The sequence below is a fragment of the Triticum aestivum genome, chromosome 6B (genome assembly GCF_018294505.1).
Source record: "Triticum aestivum cultivar Chinese Spring chromosome 6B, IWGSC CS RefSeq v2.1, whole genome shotgun sequence".
Lineage (NCBI taxonomy): Eukaryota > Viridiplantae > Streptophyta > Magnoliopsida > Poales > Poaceae > Triticum > Triticum aestivum.
This window is the reverse complement of record NC_057810.1, coordinates 29,564,644-29,582,892: the sequence shown is the minus strand read 5'-3', so window position 1 is coordinate 29,582,892 and position 18,249 is coordinate 29,564,644. Positions and strand designations below refer to the sequence as shown.

The 18,249-nt window shown below is 46.7% G+C and overlaps 1 pseudogene; it reads left to right on the top strand.

Annotated features, from left to right (window-relative positions):
* The first annotated feature begins 2,374 nt into the window (after window positions 1-2,374).
* Window positions 2,375-5,788, top strand: LOC123138698 (UPF0481 protein At3g47200-like; annotated as a pseudogene).
* Window positions 5,789-18,249: the final 12,461 nt, after the last annotated feature.

Here is an 18,249-nt window from a genome sequence, read left to right as displayed (position 1 = left end):
AGTTTCCTTTTTTTCATACAAGGATAGATACAGGAAATCAGGAGAGAGATACTTTCCTCTTTTTGGAGGGATAAAAAGGGAATTATGAGGATTTAGAAGAAATGCACCTTACATTATGAAATTTTATCAAAAAACAAATACACCTTATATAAAGAAAAGGAGAGAGTACATTATATATCATATGAGGTGTGCTACGCGTGTCGCTCAGCGGATCTTTCATGAGCGTCAGATCTGGCACAAATCTAACGTTGAGTATCGTTCTTCACTTTTGAAACATAGATTGCTTTACAGAACTTTTTTGCAAATGTTGCAGAAGATATTTGTTACAAAGGTTGTATGTATAACAGAGATTATGTTGTCGAATTTTATTTGCAATAGAGATTATATTACAGAGATTTTTCGCATGCACCGTCGAGCTGCCACTACAACATTACCCATCTTTCAGAAACATGGATGATGTTGCAAAAACCTCGAGACTTACGTTGTGTGGGACTAGGCCAACACGTGGTTGGCTCTCGACTCGGTGGGCGCCGAGCTAGAATCGTCCCGATGATTCTAATCATTTCCCATATCATATAACCAACTTTTAAGAAAAACTTTCGATCTATTAATCCTGAAAACAAATGAACACTGACAAACAATGTTGGAGACAGATCGGCGGCGACGCCGGTGGGAGGCGGGAAAACCCTAGTCGCTGTGTGGGGACGAGTTGAAAGAACATTTCCGCGTGAACCTTGCAACCCATATATCCACTAGTAGAAAAGAGGGCTTTGGTCCATCCCGGGTTAGCCCATTAGTCCCCCCATTAGTCCCGGTTCGTGCGCCCAGGGGCCACGTGGGCCATTTGTCCCGGTTCGTCTGGACCTTTTAGTCCCGGCTGGTGCCACGAACCGGGACTAAAGGGTGCGATGCCCATTAGTCCCGGTTCGTGGCACCAACCGAGACTAAAGGGTTAGACCTTTAGTACCGGTTCGTGCCACCAACCGGTACTAATGGGGTTTGAGGCATTAGTACCGGTTCATGGCACGAACCGGTACTAAAGGTCCCATTTTCAAAGTCCACCCCCCCCCCTCGTGGATCGCCATTTCAGTTTTAAAAAAATAAAAGAAAATGATGAAAATGTCAAAAAAAATAAAAGAAAATAAGTTTCCGATGTGATATGTGGTCTAGTTGTTGGGAAAATTTACAAATATGAATTTCGACTTTATTTGCAAAATCTCTCTAGAATTTAGTAAAATGGGCATAACTTTTGCATACTGACTCGGATGAAAAAGTTTTTTATATGAAAAATCATCTACTCAAAAAGTTACATCCAAATTTAACCGGGAGAACCTCGTTAAACATTTTTAGAATCCTCAAAAACCTAACAGAAAAAAAGTTACGGGGCTTTTAAGATCTAGAGTGGAAAAAATCGAAAAAATTTCAAACTGTGGTCAAACAATGGTCAAACTAATTATTCTAGAATATTAGTGTTACTAAATAATTATTCCAGTTATTTTGAATTTTGGTCAAATCTGGTCAAACTGTGGTCAAACAATGGTCAAACTAATTATTCAAGCAATATTAGTGTTACTAAATAATTATTGTTTTTTAAAACAATAGTTTCAAACTCAAACAGTGAAATGTGTCACTTCATGCTCATGCAAAATTCCTGAGGGTTAATAGGATTGACATCTTACTATTGTCAGCAAAACAACAAGTGCAGACTTGAAAACGAGGGAGAATAGAACCCGGAAGTTAAGCGTGCTCAAGCTGGAGGAGTGGGAGGATGGGTGACCGCTCGGGAAGTTAGATGATTAGGAATGATGAGGGGTGATTAGAGATCAGAGGATAAATTGAGCAGTGATGAGGGGTGGTGATTAGAGATTAGAGGTTAAAATAATTCAGAAATTTGAAAATAAAAAAAAAATTCAAAAAAAATTCAAAAAAACCAACCGGGACTAAAGGTGGAGCTCCACGTGGCCGCGACCTTTAGTCCCGGTTCCAGTTTGAACCGGGACTAAAGGGAGGAGGCATTAGTAACGACCCTTTAGTCCCGGCTCAAGAACCGGGACTAAAGGCCCTTACGAACCGGGACTAATGCCCCCTTTTCTACTAGTGATCATATAGCCTAATATAATAAAATATATGACCATGTACTAAACTGCATGCGATTTACCATGGAGTGAAACAAGGGGACCTGCACCAGATAATGGAATAGGACCAGCATGCGTGCAAGCACATGACATGAACCTCTTTTTGTACGTACACACCTGTCTAGCACGCGGAATGTGGCATGCAATGCAACTTATGCAAGTAACGTATCTCTCTACGCACATATATATAGCGCCCTGCGCTCTGCATCAGCATCCACAATTCCACACGCATGCGCAGATCAGTACTGCCTGACCATTATCCTAGCTATAGCAACCATATATCTTGCATAAATAAATCAATCGTAATGGCGGCGGACGGCGGCAGCAGCAGCAAGAGGACGTGGGTGGTGGACGTGGCGAAGAGGCTCAAGGAAGCCGACAAGTCGGCGGATGTGTCGCGGTGGGAGCGTCACTGCATCTACCAAGTGCCGCCCTGCATGACCAACATCAAGAGCAAGGCGTACCAGCCGCAGGTGATGTCCCTTGGCCCATGGAGGAGCACAAGCAGCGGGCGCTGCGCCAGCTGCTCCTGCGCGCGAACCGGCCGCTCGACGACTTCGTCGCCGCCGTGGAGGATGTCTTGGGGGAGCTGGAGGGCGCGTACATGGACCTTGACGGCGAGTGGCGCGACGGTGGTGGCCGGGAGCGGTTCCTGGCCATGATGATCTTCGACGGCTGCTTCCTGCTGGAGGTGATCAGGTGCACGGCCGCCGATGGGAAGCAGGTCGGCGACTACGCACATAACGACCCCATCTTCAGCCCCCATGGGATACTATACATGGTGCCCTACATCCGGCGAGACGTGCTCAAATTAACCAGCTACCTCTACTCCTGCTTCAGAAGCTCGTTGAGGTTGAGACTGGAAAGCCTCCGGTAATTATTAACTACTCTGCCTTCCAAATACTGTTTTTGTTAAAAGTTAGAAACAATGAAATTTGCACAGAAATAATTAAAAAAACAAATACAAATGTAACTTATAAATCCTGAACGTTCGGATTTTAAGCATATCGTCGCAAACGGTTTTTCATGGCAACTTTACTTGAGTGAGGTGGCAACTTTAGTTGTTAAAACATGGAAACTTTATCCTAGTTCATTTTTTTGTTAGAAAATTGCTATGTTTACCAACCTCGAGTGAAATAAAGTTGCCATGCTTCTGGTTATTTTTTTTTAAATAATACACTTTTTATTAATTTACAAAAATAATATGCCGATTAATTATTTTTTAAAAATATATATAGTCGGCCAGGTGGCAGTCGACTGACCCCTAATTGGCTTCCCTAAAACCGATTAATACTAATTGATTTCCCTATAGCCCATAGGTGCATGCGTTCATTTTCTCACCCTCAATGTTTACCCATTCTTGGTTTCGGCTTATATCTCGGGTGCACACCTAATATATTTCACATCAAAACATATTACCGAATATTACCGGAGGAACTCGGACGGAGAAAATGTCTATTGAATTATACCCTTGAAGCGTGCGAAGCAACAACGAACGACGGCCTTCGATCGCAGTAGCCGGAGCCGGAGACTCCACCACCCTGCCGGAGCTTCGCCGGAGCCAGCTCCGGTTATTGAAGGTCACCGTTCTTTATTGCTTCACACGTTTCAGGGGTATAATTCAACATACATTTTCTTTGTTGTCGTTGCTTCGCAGGCTTCAAGCGGGAAACGTTGGGGGTGAGAAAATGTGTGCATGCACCTATCCGCTACAGGGAAGCCAATTAGTACTAATCGGCTTCGGAGAAGCCAATTAGTCCCAATCGGCCTCCCCGTAGCCGACGTGAATCCAATCGGCTTCCCTATAGCTGACAGGAGCCAGTTGGCTCGACCTGGCTGACTATGTATTATTTTTGAAAAATAATTAATCGGCGTATTATTTTTGTACATTAATAATATATATATAATTTTTAGAAAAATTAGCTAAAATCCGAACGTTCAGGATTTATCATGTCCGCAAAAATATTCCTTAAATCTTTTAAAATATGACATTAAGTAATTAAATCTATGCTAATTAACATATATGCAATAATAGTCTTGTTGTGAAGGTCTCGTTGCCAAAATTTCAAATATATAAAAGAGGGCACATAGTTGTACATAAATTGCCCGAATTTGTAGTTTGGGTAAGTCAGTTTCGTGGTAGAACAAAGAAGGAGGAAAGGCCGAGCTTCGAGGACAAGCCAGAGGCGACGTAGTTCACCGCGGCGGCTCAAGCGGATTTAGGGGGTGTTTGGTTGCAAGGTACTAGATTTTTTTGGTGGACCAGGGACTAAAGAAAAAAGACCCTTCAAAAGAGTCTTTCTCTAGTCCGGATAGAAAAAGTCCCTCCTGTTTGATTACATAGGGACTAGAAGGGACTTTTTTTAGTCTAGTCCCTGTAATCAAACACCCCCTTAGTATTAATTTCCACTTGATTTAGAGAGCGCCCTGGCTGGAGGTTTTAGTAGAACTTTTTAGTAGAACTACTTACTACGTCGAGCTGACTTCGGCAGGATGCCACCTTGCTTCTCTTGCTACCCGCTAATCTTCCACCCGTGTGGCCAGTTTTCTCTTTATTTTTTGGCATGTTTGCCTTTTTTTTCTTTAAAAGGGATTACCTCCCCCGATTTCATTAAAGAAACCAAGTCGTTTCCAACCAAAACGCATCCACCTACCAAACAAATACCACAAAATCTGAGCACTAAGGACCTAGCTGATCAAAACTCTCTTACAGGACTGCAGATATTAACTTGGTGTAATTGTCTTGTTACCCCAACAAACTTATATTTACTTTTGTTGCAATTGGACATTTTATATGGACTCACCATGGTTGATTTATCTATAAAGCGGGATAAAAGACTGTTTCTACGGTGTCTATTTCTCTTCTACTAATGGATGTTGATGATTGCATGCATGGATGACGGCCAGAACGACGACTTCATCAACCGAATGGTGCTGAAATTTCTGGCCCAATCATCCGGGACACTACCAGCAGGCATCGGCCTAGGGCTCCACCCGCTGGATGTCTTTCGCCGGAGCATGCTCACTGGTAAGCACCACAAAATCCGGAGCCCCCAGGACATTGAGGACGACAACGCCATCATCCGGTCAGCTGTGGAGCTCTACGAAGCCGGGATCCAGTTCAAGCCGAGCAAGACGTTGAGCCTGCACGACATCCGGTTCCGGCGCGGCACGCTGAGCATGCCGACGGTGTCGGTGGACGACTCCACCGAGTACATGTTCCTCAACATGATGGCGTTCGAGCGGCTGCATGCTGGAGCTGGCAACGACGTGACCGGCTATGTCTTCTTCATGGACAACATCATCGACTCGGCCAAGGACGTGGCGCTGCTGAGCTCCAAGGGCATCATCCAGAACGCCATCGGTAGCGACCAAGCCGTGGCCAAGCTGTTCAACACCATTTCTAGGGACGTGGTGCTCGAGCCCAACAGCGCGCTTGATGCCGTGCAGCGACAGGTCAATGGCTACTTCCGGCAGCCATGTGGCGCGCCAACCTCATCCGCACCTACTTCAGGAGCCCGTGGGCGTTCCTCTCCCTTGCGGCCGCCGTCTTCCTCCTCGGCATGACCATCATGCAGACCGTCTACACCGTGCTGCAGTTCTACGGTGGTGACAACAACAGCCCGCCGCCATCGGCACCATCTCCTATGTGAGCCAGCCGGCAGCAAAAACTTAATAAGGAAGTACATGCTACTCGATCTTGCTGCATGAATTCGTTTTGTTTTCTGTTTGAGGTTTTGTTGTTGTCGTACATCGTCAAGCCTCTGGGTTATCTGCACTATGCAGGAGTGAAGATAGCATGTGTTGTGTTTGTGACTTTGTGTTGCGTTCGTCATGATTCAACTTATTTTCACAATTGTACATGAAACACGGTCGTTGCTGAGTATTTGGGCGTGTTCCGAGTGTAAATGTTACGCCCTATGACCAATGGATCATTCCTCCCCTAGCGATTAAATTCGCCAGGGGAACCTCCCCATCTGACGTTCGACATTCATGAACTGGTGGGATCCTTTTTAAGCTGCTAGCTAATTACCTAGTGTTGTTGCTTGAGTTCATGTTCGTGATGGTGATCGATCGCCACACAGTGGAAGTGGCTGATGATCATGGGACGTTATTGACCGGCTGATGATGTAGTGTTGGCTAATAAGACCGCTCTCAATGCTCCACCGTGGCACTATCTGTATGCAATACTTCTTTTGTTTATATGTCATCAGAAACATATGATCGAAAATTCTTTCAAATGTGCATCCAATGACATACTTTTTGTGGTGTATGAACAATTCTTCATAATCCTTGTAGCATAGTAATATGGTCTCAACCAACTTTTGATGGCAGGTCAGGAATTTATTCTCCAAAAGCTTGCCTGTTCTTAGTGAATAAACTCTTGTGATCATTTCGCGACCTATCGGATGTTGTGGCTGGAGTAGAAACCGCCGAGGTTGCTCAAGCAAGGCGTTTCCCTTTCTGCCTTTGTCGAGGTAGCCGAGAGCGTGGGGCAATGTAACGGTGTAGTTAGGGGCGCGACGGTGTGCCGGGAATAAAACAGTGATGCGATCGAGGCAATCATTATGGAGGGTGTCGATGCCGAAGGCGATGTTATCAAACCGTTGTAGACGAGGTGCCGTACAGGGGTTGCCAAGCTCGGGGACGTGTCGGGATGAAGGCACGCGACAGTGTTGCTAGCACCGGGCATGCGTAGACAGGAGCAGCATGAATTGTACGCCATGTCAGAGGACCAACGAAGGAGGCCTCCAAGAGAGAAATGGTGCAAACAAGCATGGGGATAAATGGTGGTGATGTTTCTCACGGTTTCCAGAGTAAACAAAGTGGTTGGGGATGAAGATGACGACTCTGGCGACAAGCATGTGCTAGACGAAGATGAACCGTGGTGTAGCGACCCGACTCGGTAAGAGTCGAAGTCTCTGTGCTTACCGTGCTAGTCCCCGGATCGACTTGCTAGCACACACAGTACTCGATGAAATAACAGAAATAACACACATCTCTTTATTACATCGATAGTCCAGGAGCAATACATTTATTACCAAATAGGGCATAGAGCCAATAAACAAATACTGCGGAAGCAAAGTAGTAAATGAGTCCAACTCCACGAGCAAGGCTGAGTGTAGAACATCGACCTATCGCACCTTAATCCTCGTCGGATATATCTGCAACGTGATAAGTTGCAGCCATATAGGTCAGTACATTGAATGTACTGGCAAGTCACATCATAAGTGTAATGAACCTACTTGTACATGCAATTTGGCTGGTGGAAAGCTCTAAGTTTAACTTTTGCATAAAGCTAGTTTTTCCCTATTAGAAAAGATGTTATTCTACTACTACACATTTGCTTAGGATGAGTTGGCAAACCCAACTCCATCCGTTCCCAAGTTTCATTTAAATCCCAACTGTTTAATTAAAGGTGAGGAGATCTCCCAGCATTTTCACTACTAGATGCTCAAGATGTCCGTAACCGGGGACACGGCTAATCGATTAGGTTGACACTCTGCAGAGGTTGCGCACTTTTCCCCACAAGACTCGACCACCTCCATGATCGGAAGATCGAGACATAGTCTTTCGAAAATGCTCCCCCTTAACCCACGGATAGGCCGGTACACCTACATCCTTCTACATCTGCTAGCCCATCCCGGAAGGGGTCACACTAACTACTCAACTAAGCCAGAGCCCATATTGGCTTGTGGCTGCACACGTAAGCTTCTAGACATGAGAATACGATTGATCTCTTTGAGCCTGAGCGGACGGTCCACTAGTGGTGCACCACCATGGATTTCCCATGCGTGCCCCACTGTACTTCGCCACCATTCCATCAAGTTTCCGCCCAGGTAGTTCATTAATTATCTTAGGTCCTACTTACTACATTGTTACTCATACTTTACAATGTTCACTCCCCAATCCACGTCTATTTAGCGAAGCAACATAATGTAAAACGATGGCGACAATGTCATATGGTTCAGACCTACCTCAATGAACTACTGGGTGAAAAGCATAGTCATGCGGCAACAATTCCTACCATGCAGTCCTACCGCAAAGAACTAAGTGCATAATAAAAACATAGGTAATGAAACATGATCAAGATGCAACTTGCCTTGGTACTGCTGGTTGAACTCTAAAGACTGAAAATATTCTGCTTCGCACTCCGGGCAATCTATCGCAAAGGAGATAAACAAACATAAACAAACATTCAAGAGAACCAAGAAGAACATGCAAAGCAAAAGTCTCGGAAAAACCAAATGAACAACATCACACTTAACTAGCATGAAAAATATTCTAGATGCAAAACAACATAGGCCTATGGTTCAAAGAGTGATGTGAACTATAGTGCGTACTATGCATACTAGTAAAAAATATTAATGGGCAGATTCTAGTGTGTGAAAAATTATTGTGACAAAGGTCCAGGTGATAGGGTTTGGCTACGGTGACAAAGTGCAAAAAGAATCAACTTAATCGGAGCTACGGTTTGGGAGATATGGCCATTTGAAGTTCGAATTCAAATCTGAATAAATTCAAATTTGAATCTGTCAAAAGTTTGCAAAAAGGATACCACTGGATAGAGCTAAACAATACGAAGAATTTGCCGCTGGTTTCATCGAGTTTGGATCTACGGTTAAAAAGTTGTGGCTATGCGAAGTTTAGGGACTAATCTGCTAATTACAGGGACTAAACAGAGAAGAAAACTATCGCAAACAAGTCCCTGGCCACGTGGTGGCTCGTGGCTGGCCGAGCAGCGTCCGCTGCGGAGGCTATACGGCGAACGGCCGCTAACTAAGAAAACCAGTGGCGGCGGCTAACTAAAGAAAAACCGACGCTCGGTTTAAATAAAACCGGCCGGTCTAAGGGAACCGCGGTTAACCGCGTACCTCTTCGCAAAATAAAAAAAAACCGAACCTAATCTAATCTGGACCGTTGGGGTCCGATCTAACGGGCGAGGGTGGGGCGGCGGCTTACAGTGGGCTGGAGGTGGTGGCCGGCGACGACGAAGACGGCGGCGCGGCGTCGGTGGCGGAGGGGACGGCGGCTACGGCGGTCCTCGGCGTCGGGGAAGAAGACGGGGAGGTGCGGCGCGTCGAGGGCGTCGCGAAGGTGGTGGCGGCGTGCGTCGGCGACGTCCGGACGGGGCGGGGCGAGGACGGCGGGGCTCGGAGCTCCGGCGAGATGCGAACGGCGACGACGAGCGGTAGGGGCGGCGTGGGAAGGTGCGGGTCGGCGAGGATGGAAGAGGGGGCCTTGGCCTTTATATAGGCGAGGGGAGGGCGTCGGGGAGCAGCGGGATAAGCTCTATCCCGAGAGCTTCGGCCGGCGGGTTCGGGAGTGCGGCGGCGGGCTCATCCGAGCGGGAGAAGCGGGAGGTTGGGGAACGAGCTGACGAGCGGGGCCCGCCTGGCAGCGGCAGTGAGAGGAGGCGAGCGAGGGCGGCGCGGAGCGGTCGACCGGTGCGGGGGGTTCTGGCGCGCGGCTCTGGGGCTGGCCTTGGGCCGAATGGCCAGTGGGCCGGTTGGGGCGCTCCTGGGCCGAACCCAGTTTCGGTCCAGGCTGCGGTGAGTGTGTTTTTTTTTTTTAAAACAGAACACTAAAGTGGTCATAATTAATTCAAAAGAATTAATAAAAACACCACAATAATTTATAAAATAACTATGCAATATTTAAAGCCTAATGAACATTAACTTAAGCACAGAACATTTTGAAAATATTTTCCTAATGCAATTAATGCACTTTTTGCAGATAAAATAAATACCAAATAAACTCCAAAACTTCAAATAATATTCAAAATAAAATTTCCCACTCTTTTATATTTTGAGGAAGTCATCTTATCCCCTCTCATTTGTTTTTTTCTCGAGTGGAAAATATTATTTGAATATTTTTTTTTAAAACTCCAAAAATGCAAAGAAATATGATATGCATTGAATGATTCTATTAACATCCGAATTTAATAAAAATTGGGATGTTACAAACCTACCCCCCTTAAGATGAATCTCGTCCTCGAGATTCGGGTTGGCCAGCAAAAAGGTGTGGATGGTCCTGCCTGAGATCTTCTTCTCTTTCCCAGGTAGCTTCCTCCTCGGTGTGGTGACTCCACTGAACTTTGCAGAACCTGATGATCTTGGTTCGAGTGATTCTCTCTGCAGTCTCAAGAATCTTAATAGGCTTCTCCTCATAAGTCAGATCGCTCTCTAACTGAATTGCCTCGAGTGGCACTGTATCCCTCAAAGGAATATCCGCCATCTCTGCATGACACTTCTTCAGCTGGGAAACATGGAACACATCATGAACTCCTGTCAAAGCCTCTGGTAATTCCAACTGGTATGCAACCTCTCCTCTGCGTTCCAGAACTCTATATGGTCCCACAAATCGTGGTGCTAACTTTCCTTTGACTCCAAATCTCTTAATACCTCGAAGTGGAGACACTCGAAGATATGCTCTATCTCCCACTTCATAGATCACTTCCTTGCGTTTAGCATCAGCATAGCTTTTCTGCCTTGACTGGGCTATCTTAAGTCTGTCACGAATCAACTTGACCTTCTCCTCTGAATCCCTGATCAAATCAGGTCCAAATAATTTGCGATCTCCAACTCCATTCCACATCAAAGGTGTCCTGCATTTCCTGCCATACAATGCCTCGAAAGGGGCCATCTGCAAACTGGCTTGGTAGCTGTTGTTATACGAGAACTCTGCGTAGGGTAAGTTATCATCCCAACTAGACCCATAGTCTAGCGCACAAGCTCTCAGCATGTCCTCCAGAATCTGATTGACTCTCTCTGTCTGCCCATCAGTCTGTGGATGGAAGGCTGTACTAAACTCTAGCCTGGTACCCAAAGTTTCATGCAACTGATTCCAAAACTTTGAGGTAAACTGTGTTCCTCTATCTGATACGATGCTCCTCGGAACTCCATGCAGACATACAATCCTGGTCATATATATCTTTGCCAGCTTAGCACTTGTATAGGTGGTCTTCACTGGAATGAAGTGAGCAACCTTGGTCAAACGATCCACTATCACCCAAATGGAATCATAACCTGAACGGGTCCTAGGTAACCCCGTGATAAAGTCCATACCAAGTTTATCCCATTTCCAATCAGGTATTGGCAACGGCTGAAGTAAACCTGCTGGTTTCTGATGCTCTGCCTTTACTCTCTGACATACATCACATATTGCCACATACTCGGCAATCTCTCTCTTCATACCGGCCCACCAAAAACTTTCCTTCAAGTCCAAATACATCTTGGTGTTGCCTGGGTGTATCGAATATGGTGAGTCATGAGCCTCCTGAAGAATCAACTTCCTGATCTCTGGATCATTGGGTACACAAATCCGTTGCTCAAACCATATGGTTCCATTTTCATCCTCACGGAATCCTTTTGCTTTCCCTTTTCTCATCATTTCCTTTATCTCAGCAATACCTTGGTCCAACTTCTGGGCTTCTCTGATTCTTCCCAACAAGGTGGACTGTACCTCGAGTGCGGCAACATAACCTCTTGGAACTATTTCTAACTGAAGGTCTCTAAGCTCATCACATAACTCCGGAGGTAAATCTCCTGCTGTAAGGGTGTTAACGTAACTCTTACGGCTCAAAGCATCCGCCACAACATTGGCTTTTCCTGGGTGATAATGCAGACTCATGTCATAATCCTTTATAAGTTCCAACCATCTCCTTTGCCTGAGATTCAACTCCTTCTGCGTGAAAATGTACTTCAAACTCTTGTGATCCGTGTAAACATCACAACGATTCCCAATAAGATAGTGTCTCCATGTCTTGAGTGCATGCACAACGGCTGCTAACTCCAAGTCATGCGTGGCATAGTTCAACTCATGAGGTCGAAGCTGTCGTGAAGCATAAGCTACAACTTTTCCCTCCTGCATAAGAACACCTCCAAGTCCCTGACGTGAAGCATCACAATACACCTGAAAGTCCTTGTGTATGTCAGGTAGGATTAGCACTGGGGCTGTAACCAAACGCTTCTTCAACTCTTGAAAGCTGGCTTCACACTCTTCAGTCCAAACGAACTTGGTGTCCTTCTTCAACAACGTTGTCATGGGCCTTGCAATCTTAGAGAAATTTTCAATAAATCTCCGGTAATATCCTGCAAGTCCAAGGAAACTGCGAATCTCGCCAACTGTGGTGGGTGCATTCCATTCGGTGACTGACTCTACCTTGGTAGGGTCCACTGCAATCCCTTCACCTGACACAACATGTCCAAGGAATCCGACTTCCTTGAGCCAAAACTCACACTTGCTGAACTTGGCATAAAGTTGATGTTCTCTGAGCTTCTCCAGAACCAAGCGCAGATGTTCAGCGTGTTCCTCCTCATTCTTGGAGAAAACCAATATGTCATCAATGAATACCACAACGAACTTATCCAAGAACTCCATGAACACCTTGTTCATCATGCTCATAAAATAGGCAGGGGCATTAGTCAAACCAAAGGACATGACTGTATACTCATAAAGCCCATACCTTGTGGTAAAAGCTGTCTTGGGTATATCCTTCTCACGGATCTTCAATTGGTGATAACCCGATCGAAGATCGATCTTGGAGAAAACACTAGCTCCTTCTAGCTGGTCAAACAAGTCATTGATCATCGGTAGGGGATACTTGTTCTTGATGGTCACTTCGTTCAAAGAGCGGTAATCCACACACATCCTCAAGGTTCCATCCTTCTTCTCTACTAAGAGTACTGGGGCTCCCCAAGGTGATGAACTCGGGCGAATATACCCTTTCTCTAGCAACTCCTTAATCTGTTTCTTGACTTCCTCCAAATCATTAGCGGGCATCCGATACGGCCTCTTGGAGATAGGTCCTGTACCTGGCAGCAACTCAATCAAAAACTCAATCTCCCGATCTGGCGGCATACCTGGTAACTCCTCCGGAAATACATCGGGATAATCCTTCACCACTGGTACTTCTTCCTGGACAACTCCCGTAAGAGAGTTCACCTGAGTCCTCTTAGGCTTAAGCCTGGATACATACTTGATCCTCTTCTTCTCTGGGGTGGTGAGAAAAATCGATCTACTAGCACAATCGATGGTCCCCTCATACTTGGACATCCAATCCATCCCTAGGATTACATCCAACCCTTGTGACTCTAGTATGATCATATCCGTAGGGAAAACATGTCCCCCTATGTTCAAAGGCAACTGGAAACATCCCTGACTAGCCATAGACTCGGCTCCTGGGGAACTCACTAGAATGGGTGCCTTAAGAGCTACGGTAGGCAACTTATGTCTATCCACGAATCCCCTCGATATGAATGAATGCGATGCACCAGTGTCAAAAAGAATGAGTGCTGGAAATAAATTAACCAAGAACTTACCAATCACTGCGTCAGGCTGTTCATAGACCTCTTCCACATTGACATGATTCACATGCCCCTTAGTGAAAGGATTAGGCTTCTTGCCTCCAGAATTCCCATTGCCATTTCCATTTCCATTCTGCGCCTCAGGACACTCATTGGAGTAGTGCCCTGTCTTCTTGCATTTGAAGCAAGTGATGTGACTCAGATCTTTCTTCATTGGTGTAGAAGAGTTGAAATGCGGCTGGTTGCCATTCCCTCCATTGCCATTTCCATGCTTGTGACCATGGTGGTTGTGTCCATTTCCTCCATGCTGAATGTGGCCTCCATGGTTATGATGATTCCCTCCAAACTTGCTAGTTCCTGATCCAGAACTTCCTGAGTACGGGCTATAGCGGGGTTTTTGTTGAACTCCAGAGTTATACTTCCCATGACCGTACTTTCTCTTACGATTCTCCATCTGCTGGTGCTTGCCCTCGAGAATGGTAGCCTTATCAACCAACTCCTGATAGTTCGCAAAGGTCACCACAGCCAACTGAACTCCCAACTCATCGTTTAGTCCCTCCAGAAACTTCTCCTGCTTGGCTGCATCAGTGGCCACGTCCCCTGGTGCATAACGGGCCAACTTACTGAACTCCTCAGCATACTGGGATACCGTGCGTCCTCCCTGGCGCAAGCTGCGGAACTCCTTCTTCTTCAGACTCATGGCTCCAGCTGAGACATGAGCAGTGCGGAATGCCTGCTGGAACTGAGTCCAAGTCACATTCTCCAAGGGGTATGTGGTGGTGTAGTTCTCCCACCAAGCAGCGGCCGGGCCATCCAGCTGATGGGCGGCAAACTTCACCTTCTCAGCATCATTGCATCCTGCCGTGGCTAGCTCCCTTCCTATCTTGCGGAGCCAGTCATCTGCGACGATTGGCTCCGTGCTGCTGGAGAACACGGGTGGTTTCAGCCTCAGAAAACGGGTAAGACTGTCAACTGGGGGTGGCGGCGGTGGGTTGTTGTTGTTCTGGTTCTGGTTCTGAATGAGCATCTGCATAAGAGCATTCTGCTGCTGGATCAATTGCGTGAGCCCCGGCGGAAAGTTGAATTCGGGGTCACGTCTTGAAGGCATCTGATGGGTTTAGAGTGGATGAGAAGTCAGAATAGAATAAGGCCTAGGGAGTAAAATCATACTACCCATATGCACATGATAGCAATAAAACTTCAAATCACTCCAATTCAATTTCACTCAAAGGGGTTCACATGAACAATCAAACCTAAGGTAAGCCATGTCACAAGATTTGACAAGGTCTCACAAATGAAATAAAACTAATCGGATAACGAAACCAAATTTCCAACTCTCATGGTGGTATAAAATCTAACTCTCGTCGGATGAAGACCAGTCAACCATGTTGACATCAGGTGTTCTTGCATCACTGTCGGTGTCATCATCTCCAAGCTCATCACCCTGGTCCTTGTCCTGGCTGACATAGGCACCATACGAGTGATCCTCCTGAATGTTTTCTCCCTCATCCAGCTTCTCCTCGGCCTCCTCAAGCTCAAGCTTCAGATCGTCGATCTTCTCCTGTAGTGCGTCCAGCTCTCCCTCATGCTCGATGCGAGCGTCTTGGAGTTCCTCCTCGAGATCGGCCTTGCGAGTCATGAGGTTCTTGATGACGATCATGTTGTCAGACAGCTCCAGCTCCATCATACGAATGTGATCCTCCATGTCCTGGATATGGGATGCTATCGTCTCGTCCTCCAGGGTACGCACCACATCTCCTTTTGCGTCACGGCGTCCGTACATCACGAAGGAGGTCCTCTTGAGGTCTTCGTCATACTCCTCCCGAATGCGTCCGAGAGCAATGTGAGCAGCGATGCCCCTGCCCAAGCCCCATGTTGCAGTATCCACATGGAAATCAATGGGCTTGGTGCGGTTTCCGAGGATGCGTCCAGGGATATGGGCATCGATCCTCCAACATGTCTCCTCGGGCAGGGTGGCGGTGAAGGTTCCAGTGAATGTGGGAAGCCCAATCTTCAGGTGCTTCACGATCTTCACCAGCTGCCGTCCAAAAGGCATGGTCTCATCGGGCTGCTCAAACTCGACAATGGCGGACGACATCTAAATTTTGAAAGAGGGAAGAAATTAGTACAGAAGTAAAGAAGGTACGAGACCAAAGGATATATAGGGAAAGTGAAAAATAAAGTTTTATCCTATGGCTTTTCCATTTTCTAGGGGTCGCGTCCTACAGTCAACGTGTGCTCTGATACCATCTTGTAGCGACCCGACTCGGTAAGAGTCGAAGTCTCTGTGCTTACCGTGCTAGTCCCTGGATCGACTTGCTAGCACACACAGTACTCGATGAAATAACAGAAATAACACACATCTCTTTATTACATCGATAGTCCAGGAGCAATACATTTATTACCAAATAGGGCATAGAGCCAATAAACAAATACTGCGGAAGCAAAGTAGTAAATGAGTCCAACTCCACGAGCAAGGTTGAGTGTAGAACATCGACCTATCGCACCTTAATCCTCGTCGGATATATCTGCAACGTGATAAGTTGCAGCCATATAGGTCAGTACATTGAATGTACTGGCAAGTCACATCATAAGTGTAATGAACCTACTTGTACATGCAATTTGGCTGGTGGAAAGCTCTAAGTTTAATTTTTGCATAAAGCTAGTTTTTCCCTATTAGAAAAGATGTTATTCTACTACTACACATTTGCATAGGATGAGTTGGCAAACCCAACTCCATCCGTTCCCAAGTTTCATTTAAATCCCAACTGTTTAATTAAAGGTGAGGAGATCTCCCAGCATTTTCACTACTAGATGCTCAAGATGTCCGTAACCGGGGACACGGCTAATCGATTAGGTTGACACTCTGCAGAGGTTGCGCACTTTTCCCCACAAGACTCGACCACCTCCATGATCGGAAGATCGAGACATAGTCTTTCGAAAATGCTCCCCCTTAACCCACGGATAGGCCGGTACACCTACATCCTTCTACATCTGCTAGCCCATCCCGGAAGGGGTCACACTAACTACTCAACTAAGCCAGAGCCCATATTGGCTTGTGGCTGCACACGTAAGCTTCTAGACATGAGAATACGATTGATCTCTTTGAGCCTGAGCGGACGGTCCACTAGTGGTGCACCACCATGGATTTCCCATGCGTGCCCCACTGTACTTCGCCACCATTCCATCAAGTTTCCGCCCAGGTAGTTCATTAATTATCTTAGGTCCTACTTACTACATTGTTACTCATACTTTACAATGTTCACTCCCCAATCCACGTCTATTTAGCGAAGCAACATAATGTAAAACGATGGCGACAATGTCATATGGTTCAGACCTACCTCAATGAACTACTGGGTGAAAAGCATAGTCATGCGGCAACAATTCCTACCATGCAGTCCTACCGCAAAGAACTAAGTGCATAATAAAAACATAGGTAATGAAACATGATCAAGATGCAACTTGCCTTGGTACTGCTGGTTGAACTCTAAAGACTGAAAATATTCTGCTTCGCACTCCGGGCAATCTATCGCAAAGGAGATAAACAAACATAAACAAACATTCAAGAGAACCAAGAAGAACATGCAAAGCAAAAGTCTCGGAAAAACCAAATGAACAACATCACACTTAACTAGCATGAAAAATATTCTAGATGCAAAACAACATAGGCCTATGGTTCAAAGAGTGATGTGAACTATAGTGCGTACTATGCATACTAGTAAAAAAATATTAATGGGCAGATTCTAGTGTGTGAAAAAATTACTGTGACAAAGGTCCAGGTGATAGGGTTTGGCTACGGTGACAAAGTGCAAAAAGAATCAACTTAATCGGAGCTACGGTTTGGGAGATATGGCCATTTGAAGTTCGAATTCAAATCTGAATAAATTCAAATTTGAATCTGTCAAAAGTTTGCAAAAAGGATACCACTAGATAGAGCTAAACAATACGAAGAATTTGCCGCTGGTTTCATCGAGTTTGGACCTACGGTTAAAAAGTTGTGGCTATGCGAAGTTTAGGGACTAATCTGCTAATTACAGGGACTAAACAGAGAAGAAAACTATCGCAAACAAGTCCCTGGCCACGTGGTGGCTCGTGGCTGGCCGAGCAGCGTCCGCTGCGGAGGCTATACGGCGAACGGCCGCTAACTAAGAAAACCAGTGGCGGTGGCTAACTAAAGAAAAACCGACGCTCGGTTTAAATAAAACCGGCCGGTCTAAGGGAACCGCGGTTAACCGCGTACCTCTTCGCAAAATAAAAAAAAACCGAACCTAATCTAATCTGGACCGTTGGGGTCCGATCTAACGGCGAGGGTGGGGCGGCGGCTTACAGTGGGCTGGAGGTGGTGGCCGGCGACGACGAAGACGGCGGCGCGGCGTCGGTGGCGGAGGGGACGACGGCTACGGCGGTCCTCGGCGTCGGGGAAGAAGACGGGGAGGTGCGGCGCGTCGAGGGCGTCGCGAAGGTGGTGGCGGCGTGCGTCGGCGACGTCCGGTCGGGGCGGGGCGAGGACGGCGGGGCTCGGAGCTCCGGCGAGATGCGAACGGCGACGACGAGCGGTAGGGGCGGCGTGGGAAGGTGCGGGTCGGCGAGGATGGAAGAGGGGGCTTGGCCTTTATATAGGCGAGGGGAGGGCGTCGGGGAGCAGCGGGATAAGCTCTATCCCGAGAGCTTCGGCCGGCGGGTTCGGGAGTGCGGCAGCGGGCTCATCCGAGCGGGAGAAGCGGGAGGTTGGGGAACGAGCTGACGAGCGGGGCCCGCCTGGCAGCGGCAGTGAGAGGAGGCGAGCGAGGGCGGCGCGAAGCGGT